Here is a 16736-nt window from a genome sequence, read left to right as displayed (position 1 = left end):
GTGGGCTGGTCTAGCTGAGGGAGGTGTAGTGGTGACGTCATGGCCGTTTTTAGTGTTCCACCCTCTGTTCCAACCCAATGCATTTCCCCATTGACCATTTCCAAATCGGCTCGTTTAAAGGAAAACTCCAACATTTTGGGAAATTAGCTTATTTGCCATCTACCCTGGAATTAGACAAGAAGATACATACCTCTTTCTTCTCTGTGCATGCAGTAGGAGTAGGAAGACATGCACCGTTAGCCTAGCTTAGCGTCAGTCACTGGAAGTAGGTTCCTCCATTAGCCTAGTTCCCAACGTCTTCCTACTCCTACTGCATGCACAGAGAAGAAAAAGGTATGTATCTTCTTGTCTAACTCCAGGGTAGATGGCAAATAAGCTAATTTCCCCAAATGTTGGAGTGTTCCTTTAAAACAAATAAAGCATTACATTTGCACAGTGTACCTTTCTGTGCTTATTCGTCCACAAGCTATAGCTCAACATGAAAATATTCGCAATTAATCATAAAAAAAGAAAAATTGCCAAATTTGACTTCAACCAAACATGCTTAAAAAATAATGTTAGTGATAGAAGGGAACTCATTTTATGCCAAAAAATGGAAAGCTTTTCAATTTCCATGCGGCAGAATTGTTACAATAGCCGATGTACAATGTACAGTTTCTTCGTAAAATGTATATACTCTCTTCTTTTTTAGACTATTTTTGTATCACAAACAGTACTGTATTTGTAAATCTGGTATGTCATAAATGTCTGGATGTAGCAGTACTCAGTACTGTCTACCTGTATGTCATGTATGTAATATTATGATGAATTGAAAATGGGGGACCCTGATGTAAACAAGTCGAAAGTCTTTCTCTGGTCTGCATCCCCTTAACAATTGTGTGTATTGAGCCGTACTGTATTGTACCCATTCTGCAATCTGTTAAATAAAGTTTTCATTCATTCATTCATTCATTCATTCATTCATTCATTCATTCATTCATTCATTCATTCATTCATTCATTCATTCATTCATTCATTCATTCATTCAATCAATCAATCCATTTTTCCCAATGATAAATCCCTATACGGGTGGAACCAGCCAGTGACGTCAGACTACACCTCCCAGATGCGATGGGTCCTAGCAGCGTTTCCTCCGCCGCGGAGCGATACCACGCGCACCGTGAGTCACTGGAGTGAGGAAATGCCGCAGTATCTTTGCTCAGCAGCAGACGCATCCAAGTTAAATAGATCTGCGTCTGTTGTGTTTTTCGGTTTGATCTGTGTCCTTTCACACTTCTCTTTGCAATTACATTAAGTTAATTAAAGGTGTGGGTGTTTTATAACGTGAATTATAACGGGGAAAACACGATAGAATGTGAATGTCTCTCGAGTCTCGACTCTCTCTATATCCAATGCAACTTTTACCATCCATGTAACTGGCCGGGTCTACTTCTCATTCATTATAGACATACTCAGCCTAGGCAACACTGAATTGAAAATGGGGGACCCTGATGTAAACAAGACGAAAGTATTTCTTTGGTCTGCATCCCCTTAACAATTGTGTGTATTGAGCTGTACTGTATTGTACCCATTCTGCAATCTGTTAAATAAAGGTTTCAATCATTCATTCATTCATTCATTCATTCATTCATTCATTCATTCATTCATTCATTCATTCATTCATTCAGTCTGCATGAATCTGTTTCTCACCTGTTCAAAAGAAAATCATCATCAATGGTTGAACTTTTTCAAGTCTGATTCGATACTGATTTGCAGTCCTGTTCCTGTTTTTAAAAGGGGCCTACTTTTATTTTTTACTTCTATTGATTTTATTATTATTTTATTATTTGTTTTTATGTTCTTCCATTTCATTGGTTGTTTTATTCATTTGAATTGTTTTTATTCATTACACTTTTTTATCTTTATCTCCTGTAGCACTTTGATATTTTCACAAATATAAAGTGCGGTACCAATTGAATTGATTTATTATTATTATTATTATTATTATTATTATTATTATTATTATTATTATTATTATTATTATTATTATTATTATTATTATTATTATTATTATTATTATTATTATTATTATTATTATTATTATTATTATTATTATTATAGAGAATAACACAAAGCAACCACCTCCAACTCAACACCAGTAAGACCAAGGAGCTGGTGGTGGACTTCCGGAGGGGCAAGAAGAGGCCCCCCCCGATTCCCATCTCCATCCGAGGGGTGGATGTGGAGATGGTGGACTCATACAAGTTCCTTGGGGTACACCTGAACAATAAACTGGACTGGTCAGACAACACAGAGGCCCTCTACAGGAAGGGACAGAGCAGGCTGTTCTTCCTGAGGAGACTCAGGTCCTTCAATGTGTGCAACAAACTGCTGCAGTCTTTTTACCAGTCTGTTGTGGCCAGCATCCTCTTCTATGCTGTGGCATGCTGGGGAGGCTACATCAACTCAAGGGACACCAACAAGCTCAACAAGCTGGTGAGGAAGGCTAGCTCCGTGGTGGGAGTCGAGCTACCTAGACTTGAGGTGATGGTAGAGAGGGGGATGATAAGGAAGCTGGATGCCATCATGGAGAACCCCTACCACCCCCTCTACGACGAGCTAGTCAAGATGAGAAGCTCGTTCAGCCACAGACTCATCCCCCCCCGACACTCAACTAACCGCCTCGGACAGTCCTTCATACCAGCGGCCATCAGGCTCCACAACAGTGGGCAGCGACTAGCAGCCTCCAGGCCCCACAACAGGGGGCAGCGACAGCGACTGCTACCAGACATTGACCTGGGACTTATAGGAACCCAAGGGGGACAAAGTAGACTACCCTGGTACTTTGATTAATGTATACTCAGTAGATAGTAAATTATTATAACACTACCTCTTGCATACTGCACCTCATGTGACACTGTGAATAATGTGAATATTCCTCAGCTAGTCAGATAGTAAATTATATTGACCATATTGATCAAATTGTTTACACTGCCTGTGTTGTCTTTTACTACCTGTATACTGTGTTGTTTTACTACCTGTACCCCTCCCCCCCTCCCCCCCATGCTGCTATGATGCCTGAATTTCCCCAAGGGGATCAATAAAGGAATATCTTATCTTATCTTAAACTATGATTCTTGGTTTGTTAGGTCTTAATTATAAGTGTGTGTTCCAAAACATGTCGCTAGGTGGAAGCAGAGCCTTCTAAAATATTATTATTATTATTATTATTATTATTATTATTATTATTATTATTATTATTATTATTATTATTATTATTATTATTATTATTATTATTATTATTATTATTATTATTATTATTATTATTATTATTATTATTATTATTATTATTATTATTATTATTATATCATTGTTATAGAGAATAACACAAACTATGATTGTTGGTTTTTCGCTAGGTGGAAGTAGCCTACCACTATTATTTTTTAGCCTATTTTAAACTGCACTTTTTTACTCGATCTAATCTATTCTATTTTATTATTTGTATTACTAAAGAACTGTGATTTGCCTTACCCTGCTCGCGTATGCCTGTATTTTTTTACTGTTGTGAAGCACTTTGAAATGCAACCTCTGTATGAAAAGTGCTATACAAATAAAATTATTATTATTATTATTATTATTATTATTATTATTATTATTATTATTATTATTATTATTATTATTATTATTATTATTATTATTATTATTATTATTATTATTATTATTATTATTATTATTATTATTATTATTATTATTATTATTATTATTATTATTATTATTATTATTATTATTATTATTATTATTATTATTATTATTATTATTATTATTATTACTAGTCTGAGAGACGGAGGTGGAGGGATAGCAGCCGCGCCCATTCAACCCTACTTGCACCCATAGATAGATATAGAACACCTGTTTGGTTGTGGCCGTTTGCAAACTTCGAGAGAGACGACGTCACCTCTCTCAGGGCTATCCCCAACTTCAAATAGACCTAGGGCGGGGGCAGAGGAGGAAATATGATAATCGATTTTCGGAAGATAAATATGCTATATTATTCCCCCCCCCTGTGTTCCTTTACGAGAAGCCATACAACTTGCAAGGGAGTTGACTGCTCTGTGTATTTAGCTTACACAATTATAGTACCCTATGTTATTTTTTTTGTGTTTTGCTTTGAGCTCTGGACAAAAAATATATATATATATTTGGATTTTCCAATTAATAAGTAATATTATTTATAACTAGATTACTTATTTGCGCTGTAGATGTGAAACTTGCATGACAAGTTGTTAGGGGGTTGTTGTAGAGCAAGAGGGAGAGAGAGAGGGGGGGGGGAGGGGGGAGGGGGGGGGGGGGGGGGGTGGGGGAGAGTGGGGGGGAGGGGGGGGTGGGGGGGGGTGGGGAGGGGGGGTGGGGGGTGGGGGGGGGAGAGAGAGAGAGAGAGAGAGAGAGAGAGAGAGAGAGAGAGAGAGAGGAGAGAGAGAGAGAGAGAGAGAGAGAGAGCGAGAGGGGTGGAGAAATCCCAGGGGGGGGCTAGGGGGTTGCACTGTCTCGCATCACGCTGCTAACAAAGAACAGGCAACAACAACGGATGATATCGAGCACGGATTCATAGACAACAAGCCACCAATAATCAATAAGAAATACTTCTTCTGGGTTGCTTTTTATTATACGGCGAGCGATTCCACGTTTAGTGTTTATTACAGTAAGGCCTCTTTTTATTTATTTGTTTTAGCTCCAAGAAGTTTACATCGCGTCCGACCTGCTCGAACCGGGGATTTTATTAATCGAACAGTGACTTTACTCATAATAGTGTGTTATTATGAATCAAACCTGCCATGTCGTTGCGATTCATCAACACGAGACGCGAGTGACAGAGGGGTTTTGATTTCCCATCTCGGTGAGTAGTGTCCTGCTCTTTTCGTTTTCACATTTTAACAGCTGATGATGACTGACAGCATAACCTACAGTTACAGTATTTATTGACATCAGCTCTTTTTGCTTGACATGTTTTTCTCCTACTGTATATCCGGCATAGGGTCTATACATATCAACATTGTATAATGCTATATGGATTTTTACGTTCCTAGTTATTAATATTCTCCGACGTTATCCAGTTAGCCACCCATAGTCAGTCTCTCTCTCTCTCTCTCTCTCTCTCTCTCTCTCTCTCTCTCTCTCTCTCTCTCTCTCTCTCTCTCTCTCTCTCTCTCTCTCTCTCTCTCTCTCTCTCTCTCTCTGCATGTTTTCCTTCCTCTCCTTTTCCGCCAACCTTTTCCTGGCCAACGTGGAACCGCCACAGTCCCCCCCCCCCCCCACACACACACATCCTCCAAGGCTATTGCCAGTCTGGTCTCTGAGCCCCTCCCCATATAAACATCCTCACCCATTAGGTTACTCTGGACGGTGATCAGAATAGATGACAGATGGCACACTGTGTGTACACACACACACACACACACACACACACACACACACACACACACACACACACACACACACACACACACACACCATTGTGTTAATGGAGGTCAGGGGTCCACTTTAAGCACTCGGGATTGTTCTACTATAGCTGGTCTGACTCGAGGGATCACACAGTGGTGTCTGATAGCAGTTGGACTTAATAGGCTTCCCCCTTCGGCATTGGGAAGCAGCCCTATACCATTGATAGAGACGTACAATAGCAGAGAGGTGAATGACTGGGCCTGCTGACCCCACTGTACGCGTGTCACGTCTGGTCCACTGGAGACATGTTGTCGTCCCCATTCACTGAACCAGGTCAGGATAACCAGACGGAGACAGAGGAGAGGTGTTGGGTTCGAGGACTGCTGATTGAGAGCTGCTGGGGTGTTGGCGGTGTTGCAGCCATACTTGGTAGCTAGGTTAAATGTCTTTGGTAATCAAGAATACACATGACTGCTCACTTCAGCTCACTGACTGGAAAGAAAGATTTATTGGCGCTCTTTCAATATATACAACGTGAATAAACGTATGACGTCACACGACGTGAACGTGAATATGCGGTTGAGTATCGATGAGATCAACACTCAACAGTTGGGTTCGAGGACTGCTGATTGAGAGCTGCTGGGGGTGTAACCTTAAGTGTACTCTTTAGATAGTGTATTCACACACACACACACACACACACACACACACACACACACACACACACACACACACACACACACACACACACACACACACACACACACATTTATATATATATACACAGATGTGCTTTGCCTATGGTCTTTGTGAGCTTTGTGTGTGAGCATCCCCAAATGTAAGTCGTCTAATGTTTTCCTAGACACTGACCTGGGGCTAAAGCTGAACCCTGGAAATAATACACACACACACACACACACACACACACACACACACACACACACACACACACACACACACACACACACACACACACACACACACACACACACACACACACATTTAGAATCTTTATTTATGTCCACATAAAGACAATGTTTAAAGGACACAAATATTATCAGCGCACTTGTACATTGTGGGTTATTCTGATACATTCGTGCCCAAATTGACAATGGCAACCAAAGTTACACAAACACATGGATGATGAACCTGACATTCAACACACAGCTCATACAGATAGCAGCGTCTTCTCCAAATTGCGCGGCTGCCAATAATAGCTGACACTGAGCAATATCTTGCTAACTGTTTGGCTCTTCTCTTCGGAAGACCGGCCATCTGAAGGCCTCTAATACCCAACTTATGAACATGAGTCATGACCCAGGCTTCCAAATATGAAGACTAAAAGTTTACACACACACACACACACACACACACACACACACACACCGACATCGACATCATTATACTGGATTCACTGGTGGGAGTGTTTTGGGGTCTGAGGTTACAGAATGCCTGTAGCCATCATGTAAGGTGAAGCAAAAGTTAGTTATATCTTATTTATCAAAATGTCTTTAAAGGGGCACTTCACCCCAAAAATCACAATTTAGTTTGCACATAATCTTCTTACACACACATCTAAAACCTCTAAAACAGTTTAGTTTGACAGTAATCGAGAGTGGATGAGTTTGATTATGGCCGACACATTGATACCATCGGGGACATTGAATCCTTGTGTTGTGTTAATTACAGCTCCATGAAATGATGTAGGCCTAGATGAAAAAAATAGCAATGCCTTGTCTTATAGGGACTGCTACCTTCTCATTTCATTGAGCCAATGTCCCGGATGACATCACCACCGGTGGCCATATTCAAACTCATTCACTCTCAATAACTATGTGTTAAAAACGGTTTCGAGCAAGGGTGGCTGGGTGGCTCAGCGGACATTGCGCTCGTCACCAACGCAAGAGACACCGGTATCGAATCCGGCTGTCGGCGTTGCCTCCGGCTTGGGCTGGCCGTCATACTGACTCAATTGGCAGAGTCAGCGGGAGGGAAGTCGAAGGGTTGTAGTCTGGTCGTTGTGAACAGTGACTCCTACAGGTCGGCCAGGGCGCCTGCACAGCAAAGTCAGGAAAAATGGCGGGGGCAGTGTGAGCCTCCCACACGTGACTCCTCGCCAATGAGAGTCCGCGCTGGCAGATGAAAAGATGCGACAGGCTGCCTCCACATGTATCGGAGGGGACATGTGATGCAAGGCTTCTATCCTCCCTACAACCGGCCAGTGGGGGGCACATACGAGCAACGATCAGGACAGGGGAGGGAGAATTGGCACGAGAGGTAGATTGGGATGGGGAGAAAAAACACAGAAAAGGGAGGAGAAAAAGTAGATACAAAAAAAAGTTTTTGGGATGTGTGTGAGATTATGTGTCAAATAAATCAGCATTGGTTTAAATATTTTCTTTATTTTTATATAATCTCTTTTGATCATCGCATTACAACAGGTTGCAGAATTGGTTTTCTTTTGGGTGAAATGCCCCTTTTCAGTCCTGTTGTACACATGAGATTGTAGAAAGTGCTGATCCAAAGAAACGTGAGCTCTAAAAGAACAGAGGTTGAAAGATGAGAGTGGAGGAGCGACGGAGAGAAGGATGAGGAGACGAACGACGCTCGGGGCAGCTCGTTAAGAGTCTTTGTGGAGGACTTTCTCGAGTGTCGGTGGGAGGGACTTCCTGATTGTGTTCTGTCATCATTATACAGGTAGCCAAGCTTTGGTTTCAACACTGGGGGGCCAGGGGGGAAATTTCAAGCAGGGGGTCTGGAGGTCCTCCCCCAGGAAGTTTAGAGCGTCAAATACTTAATAATAGGGCACCCAAGTGGCGACCCATGTAACACGCTGCGTCTGCGCTGCGAAGCGGCCGACCCGGGTTCGATTCCCGGACCCGGCGTCCTTTGCCGAATGTCTTCCCCCCGCTCTGTCTCCCATTCTTCCTCTCTCTCTCTCTCTCTCTACCAGACTGTCCGGTAGTACAAACAAATATAAATCTACCAAAAACATAATAAAAAATAAAAATAAATTTATAATAACAAAAAATCTACATGGAAATGTCTTTATTTATGTAAAGGAAAAGAAAACATCCAGGTACCCGCTGACACAAATATATGGAATATAATGCAGTAAGGCTCTGAAATAGTTGGTTAATATAATAATAAATAAATTAGTTAATATGATAAACTCTAAACTTGATTTGTATAGCACCTTGCATACAAGAATATAGGGACTATAATATATACTGTAGTCACAGGTAAGAAGGATATATAAATGTTTTGACCCTCTTATTTCTTACCTCTTTTGGGGAGGGGGTTGTCTTTCATATTAGCTATATTCTTTTGAGGGGGACAAATTTACCTCTTCTCAATATTGAGGGGTACACGGCTGTAACCCCCCTAAATCTACACCTATGCAGGTAGTGGTTTGAAACATGTCTTCTGGCAGAATGAAAGGTGAAACCGTGTGTTTCTCTCTCTGTGTGAAGAGCTCAAGTGCAGCACCAGGCGCCCCAGCACTCCTCAAACTAGTCTGACAAGCCAGTGCAGTTACAACAAAAAAAAACGTCCCACTTAGTCAGAGACAAACATGGCTGCAACCCACCTCATTAGAAAGTGCAAGTACTAGCTCTTATTCAAAACAAAATGTGTCTTGATTTGAACAACTATACCCTCTTGTTGATGCTGTTACTAATTGTTCACAACCTGGTCTGTCATTTGTTTCTCCTCTCAGCCCGTTTCACTTATTGATGTACTTGATGCCTTGCGATGTATTGATCCTAAGTGCTCTATTGGAGGATAATTTTGATAATATTTTTTTTTATAAAACTGGCTGCCCTAGTTATTACGTAACAGTCAACATACATTTTTAATATCTTTATTGCCTCAGGGTGTTTTCCTCTAGTTTGGAAATCTGTCAGGGTGCTTCCCGCACAAAGGAGATGATAGGGATAATTTGGGCAACTATCATCCTATTTCCAGGTACTTTGCTTGGCAAAGGTTTTGAGACCCTGGTAAATAATCAACTCAAGTTTTTTCCTCTCACATCACTCAATCTGGACTCAGAGCCAATCACAGCACAATGTCAGCCACCACACTGATTACCGGTACTAATAAAACTGAGTGGATTTGAACCTGGGACCATAGGATCCACAGGCGGCCGCACTAACCAGCTGAGCTAAAGGGTCAGACCTGTTAGCAAGTGCTGGTTGACTGTGACCGACTCGTTTGTAGTTTACAGTCGTCCTCCCCCCAAGAAGTGCGTCCTCGCACGTTCCTTCGTGAGATCCCACCACTGCCACCAATGTAACCTAGTGGATTTCAACCTGGGACCACTAGCAGTCCATAGGATCCACAGGCAGCCGCACTAACCAGCTGAGCTAAAGGGTCAAGTGCTGGTTGACTGCGACCGACTCGTTAGTACTAGTAGTTTACATTAATAATAATACTTTTGGCTTTAGATAATAGGAAATACTGTGCTGCTCCCTAGATCTGTCAAAAGCCTTTGATACAGTTGATCATCACCTGCTTTTGAAAAGGTTATCTAGTATTGGCTTGGATAGGTGGACGCGGGCAAATACTGCGGCATGGTCATGCTGGACCTACAAAAGGCCTTCGACACTGTCAATCACACCATTCTGTTTGACAAGCTAAAAGCAATTGGTTTTGATATCAGTGAGCTGGATGCAATCCTACCTGGAGGGGAGAGAACAGATGGTGGAGGTAAACGGTACCCTATCCCCCCCCCCCCCCCCCCCCCCCCCTCACAGTGAGCTGTGGTGTTCCACAAGGAAGCATACTAGGTCCGCTACTGTTCCTAATTTATGCAAATGACATGTCGTCAGCTTGTGACTGCAACTTGTTCCTGTTTGCGGACGACTCAGCCCTGCTGGTCTCTGACAAGAACAAGTTACAGGTTGAAAAAACCTTCAGCTCGGAACTAGGCAAAATCTGCATATGGCTCGCTGATAACAAACTATCATTACACATGGGCAAAACAGAGTCCATTCTCTTCGATTCAAATAACAAACTCAGCAAGACCGACGGCTTCTCAGTTACAGTGGGTGACAATATTGTCACAAGGAAAGAAGAAATTACCTACCTGGGCTCCATCCTAGAGGCAAATCTTTCCTGTGACAAAATGGCATCCAATGTAATAAAAAAAGTCAACCAACAGACTCGTTTCTTGTACCGGATCTCCTCACTGGTAAACAAGAATACCCTGAAGACTCTGGCAGGAGCACTCATTCAAGGGTACTACGACTATGCTTGCACCTCATGGTACCAAAGCACCTCAAAGGCGCTAAAAACAAAATTACAAACATCTCAAAACAAACTGGTCAGACTACTGCTTGACCTTACTCCTAGAACCCACCTCACCCCTGCCCACTTTGACAAACTAGGATGGGTTAGAGTAGACGACAGAGTACAGCAACTTGCAATGGGCCTGGTCTACAAGATTCACTACACGACCAAGGTACCCATGTACATGTCAAAATACTTCCCAAAGGTCAGTGAATACCACGATCACAACACCAGAGGGAGCTCCACAAATCAGGTTAAACCCAGATTCGGCTCAAACAAGGGACTAAACACGTTTAGCAATTATGCCACATCAATGTGGAACGCCCTACCCAAAGCTGTAAAGGAATGTGAATCACTACCCACTTTCAAAAGCACCCTCAAAGAACACCTACGGGAGACTGCAATTCGAAACTGGCCCCTGTAAATGTCCTAACCCAACCCAATGTACAGTAAATTACCAAGTATGGTTTTGTTAATATTCCAACATACAGTTTTGCTTGTACAGTTGTACAGTGTCTCCCCAACCCCACCTACCCAAGCCCTCCCCACCCCACCCACCCAACCCCACCCAACCTCCTCCAATGTACAGTTTCTACGTCAAATGTATACTCTCTTTTCTGGACTCTTTTGGTATCACAAACAGTACTGTATTTGCAAATCTGATATGTCATAAATGTATAGATGTAGCAGTACTGTCTATCTGTATGTCATGTATGTCATATATGTTATGATGAATTGAAAATGGGGGACCCTGATGTAAACAAGACAAAAGTCTTTCTCTGGTCTGCATCCCCTTAACAATTGTATGTATTGAGCTGTACTGTACTGTACCCATTCTGCAATCTGTTAATAAAATTTTCATTCAATCAATCACCGTGCAGATTAAGAACAAGGTCTATAGACATTTTGACTGTTTTGAGAGTTTTATATGAATGTTGTTATGAATAAAGTTTTCAATCAATCAATCAAATAGTGGTGCATGTGATTGGTTTCAACTAAAGGTGTGCCGCAAGGTTCAGTGCTGGGTCCTGTCCTTTTTGACTATTTATATGAATGATATTGTTTCTTCTTTGAATGACTGTCATTACCATTTGTATGTGGAGGATACTATTGTGTACTGCATCGCTGACACTGTTTATTTGGTCACTGAGAACTTGCAGCTTTCTTTTAATGTTCTTCAGGAAGCTTTTTATCAATCTTAAATTAGTCCTCAATGCTAGTAAAACTAAATGTATGCTGTTCTCCAGAGACAGAAATGTTGATTATGATGAAGTACAAGTCATACAGTATATCTACCATAATGCGGTTTTAACATTGAGAGAGTCACTGAGTGTAAATATCGTGGCTTGTGGCTCGATGAGAAATATTCATTTCCATGTGGATATTCTTGTTCCCAAGCTGCGACAGAAAATTGGCTTCCTGTACAGAAATAGATCCAGTTTTCCTGTGATTAGTAGAAAGAGGAATGTTGAAGCAGTTTTCTTATCAATTTTGGACTATGGTGATGTGATTTATAGGCATGCTGCGGTTTCAACCACTGCACTCGGTCTATCATTCTACCCTCAGATTTATTACTGGTGACAGATATGCCCACCACTGTGTCCTTTATGAAAAGGCTGGATGGTCTTCTCTGGTTGAAAGGCGTAACTATCATTGGTATTTGTTTATTTTTAAAGCCCTTATTGGTAAACTTCCCCTTTACATCACAACACTGTTGGAATGGAATCTGGGAACCTATTCTACACATTAAAATGCCTGGTTGGTTCTTAGCGTTCCTCCAGTTTGCTCTGAACCAGGAAAAACTGCTTTTTTATTTGACGCTTCCAACACTTTGAAGCTGAAGGTTCTTCCTTCTCTCGCTGCATTTAAAAGTATGATCTCCGACCACTGTGTGTCGACTTGTCTTAGCTGATTTTTGTCTTGTTTATTCTTATTTATTGTGCCTATATGTATGCAATTGCAATTGCTGATAAACAGTGTCTTGTTTTATAAGCTTGTTGTCGCTGTAAATGCCGGTAACCTATTTCGTATTTCTTACGAGTTGAAATAAAGGTTTGAAATTAAATGTACCAAAAAATAGGCAATTCTATTTATCCCCCAACATGCGCCCAACCCTAAATGCATGCAGCCACATGCCATGGTAGGTCCTTCCTTGCCCTGTCGGTTGCAATAACAAATTCTTCTCAACCAGTATTCCATTTGCTGACTGACTCAGAAAATGACTAACCCTCTTTCGGATAGATATTACATCAGCTGTCGCACCACGTCATACAAGCATATGGCGAGAGGAATCTGCAGTATGGCCATTTGGTAGGCCAATGTAAATGGAACCTTGCGTTATTATTACCACATACAATTATAGACCCATTGGACCTGAAAACGGGGTTGGTGCCATTTCTCTGTCTGAGTGATTTAAATACATCCCTTAAAGGGGCACTTCACCAAAAACAATGCTGATTTATCTTGCACATAATCTCAGACACACATCTAAAACAGTTTTGCACACATTCATTTAGTTTGACAGTTTTTGAGAGTAAATTAGTTGGAATACAGCCACCAGTGATGTCATCGGGGACATTGAATCCTTGTGTTGTGTTAATTACAGCTCAATGAAATGATAAGGTAGCAGTTCCTATAAGACGAGGTCATTCTTGAGAAGCGTGACATTAATGTGACGGTTTATGCTGCTGGCTTTATCATGTGAAACTGAGTATACCTACATTGACATGCTGAATGCTTTTCATTTCTACATAAATTAGAATAAATTAAATTACATTCGACAAAGAAAAGTCCTATCAATGACTGCTAGAAATGCGTGTAAAATGTGTAAGGAGTGGACATGCATATTCTGATGCTAATATTTGGATATCTTATGTTCTGTATTCATTCCCTTATATATTTAATCTTACCGTAATATATATATATATATATATCTGTTACATATTTGTAGATGCTATATCTATATATGTACATAATATATCCCTTACCTACTCTTACTAGTTACGCTGTTGGCCAGTACGACATATACTATCACTGTACATATTAATACTACAACTCTGCACATACATACATCTGATTAGCACTATTACTCAGCAGTACAAATGTATATATTTTATACTCAGTTTGGCGGCTACGTGGCGTAGTGGGCAAGGCGCTCGCCACGAAATCTGGAGACGCTGGGCTCGCCTGTTCGAGCCCAGTGCTCCACATTTGCTTTCAGTTTAGCTGGTCGTCCGTACTAATACACATTGGCCGTATTAGGGGGTGGGAAACTGATGGGTGGGGATCGGGCGTTGTGGACAGCGACTCCTACAGGTCGGTTGGTGCGCCTGCGCAGTAGAATCAGGAAGTGTCGGGGGCGGGCGGTTAGGTGGCGTAGCGGAGATTGCGTTCGTCACCAACCCCGGAGCTGTGAGCTGGATTCGCCTGTTCGAATCCAGCTCACAGCTCCGGGGTTGTCACCAGCTTGGCTGGCCGTTCACACTGATACAATTGGCAGTATTAGAGGGTGGGAGAAGCTGGCGGGGTGGTTCCGGGTCGTTGTAAACAGCGACTCCTACAGTTCGGTCGGGGCGCCTGCTAAGCGTGGGATAGTGTGATCCTTCCACACGCTACGCCCTCTCGGAGAATATCCGCGCTGCCAGGTGAAAAGAAGCGGTTGATTGGCTGGACGTGTGTCGGAGGAAGCACGTGATAGCCTCCACTCTCCCAGATGATATGACTGTGGGGGGTAAGTGCGCAGCGACCAGGAAGGGGATTGGGAATTGGCATAACGACTAACATTGGGATGGGAGAAAATCGGAGGAAAAATGGAGGGGGGAAAAGATTAAAAAAAAAAAAAAAAAAAAAAAAAGTGTCGGGGGCAGCGTGAGCCTCCCACGCGTTACTCCTCGCCACTGAGAGATCGAGCTGCGCAGGTGAAAAGATGCGACTGCTGTTACCTCAAGTACCGGAGGGGACTTGTGCTATGTATGACTTAGTCCACATTGCAGCCGGCTTGTGGGAGGCAAGAAACAGCGTTCGTGACAGGGGAGGGTTGAATTGGATGATACGAAATTGGGATGGGAGAAAATATAGAAAAAATGGGAGAAAAAGTGGATAAAAAAAATATTTTATACTCAGTTTAATCACCTCTACATTGTATATTACTATTGCACTTTACTGTTACATTTGCACTCTGGTTGGATCCCAAACTTTTTTTCGTTTTACTGTACTTGTGCTGCATAATGACAATACATTAGAAACAAATCTAATCTAATCTTTGCAAAACCACCCATCACCTAATATATAAACATTTGAGTTGATTGTGTTTGTCTGTGGTGTCGTCCCTCAACCAAAGTGACATCATCTATGGGACAGTTCTGATTGGACAGTTCTGATCTGACACCCTGTCGCGATTCAAATGGTCCTGAATCAGCGTACATCTTAATTGAGATTGTTATCGACAACTCCACTTATCTGTCACCTAAATGGATATTACAGGGAGATAGGGAGGAGGAGGACGGTTGTCACTTTTTCGCTCGATGGACACTGAATAAAAACGAGAGCTTCATCTTCCTCTTCCTCTTCTTTTCTCTGCCCAGTCCCATGGCTGCAAAGCAGCTACACTTTGTTGTTGTATTTTTCACATTTCATCCTGTAAAAAAATCTGTTTTAGTAGTTTTATATGGTAAAAATCCATTGAAAATTAAATATCTGAAGTTGACTTTTAAAAAACATAAAATGACTATGGTTGAGACACTGTGATGGTTTTAATCACTGTTAAACTGGTTAATTACTGCATCCCTAGTTGACCATGGCCATGTATATATAGTATAGTTCAAGTCCAGTTCATCTTCTTGTCAGTGATTTATTGCCATCCTTCCACACACTCTCTCTCTCTCTCAGAATCAGAAAGGTCTTTATTAACGTACAAGTACAATTGCACATACACACTTGAAATAAAATGGAATGTATAATCTCTCTCTCTCTCTCCTCACTGTTTCTCATTAACCGTGTGTGTGTGTGTGTGTAATGTATGCGTGCATGTTTATGTATTCATCTGCATAAATGTAACATTATGTTACATACAAACAAACATGCAAAATCTCTCTCTAGGTCGTCCTCGGACGGGCCGTCCATCGGTGCTTCCATGCAAAAGCATCAGGTTTATTGTGTTTCTGTCCTGTCCCTCTTGTGAAGAAACCCTTTATGTAACCTCGTTTGAAAACGTCACCACAGATATAGTTATTATGCTAGCTGAGTGAGATGACATAATTGCAGGGCGGTGCACGTCGACAGAATTCCTCCTCTGCTATGCGGGTGGGGGGGAACTGTACATTGGAGGGGGTTGGGTTTGGACATTTACAGGGGCCAGGTTCTGAACTAATGGTTAGCTATACTAGCTACTGGACAGGGTGGATTGTGACTGTACCTGTGAACTAATGGTTAGCTATACTAGCTACTGGACAGGGTGGATTGTGACTGTACCTGTGAACTAATGGTTAGCTAATATCTATACTAGCTACTGGACAGGGTGGATTGTGACTGTACCTGTGAACTAATGGTTAGCTATACTAGCTACTGGACAGGGTGGATTGTGACTGTACCTGTGAACTAATGGTTAGCTATACTAGCTACTGGACAGGGTGGATTGTGACTGTACCAGGTTCTGAACTAATGGTTAGCTATTACTTGTATTCAACCGACGCACAAGGAGGATGTTTTGCCTGAGGGCGAGCGTTCCTCGAAATGCCGGGTCTGTTTTACATAAGTACACTCACACACGTTTACATATTAACTGACTGCATACAGTTGCTGCTTTTTCGCTGCTTGACCAATGCCCATTCACACAATCTACTACCCCTCTGCAGTGAGCCTCATCAACAAGGCTCGGGACCCCCACTGACACCCCCCCACTGTGCTACATTAACACACCCCTCCTGGAATATTTATATTTATATACACTCTGTTCATACTTGTTCATACTTCACTGTTTTATTTATTTATTTTTTATTATCTTTTTCCCCCTCCTCTTTTTCCGATTTTTC

General features: G+C 41.8%; 1 protein-coding gene across 1 annotated transcript in view; it reads left to right on the top strand.

The window, feature by feature from the left end:
* Window positions 1–4734: 4734 nt before the first annotated feature.
* The window catches only part of arhgef15b (Rho guanine nucleotide exchange factor 15b), a 158428-nt gene continuing 146426 nt past the window's right edge, over window positions 4735–16736 (top strand). The window contains 1 exon segment of the mRNA XM_084312347.1: window positions 4735–4873. The gene's annotated coding sequence lies outside the window, so the exon portion shown is untranslated.

The sequence above is a fragment of the Notolepis coatsorum genome, assembly GCF_963971535.1.
Source record: "Notolepis coatsorum genome assembly, chromosome: 4".
Taxonomy (NCBI): Eukaryota; Metazoa; Chordata; class Actinopteri; order Aulopiformes; family Paralepididae; genus Notolepis; species Notolepis coatsorum.
Note: the sequence above shows the minus strand (reverse complement) of the source record. Positions and strands in the feature narration are given on the sequence as shown.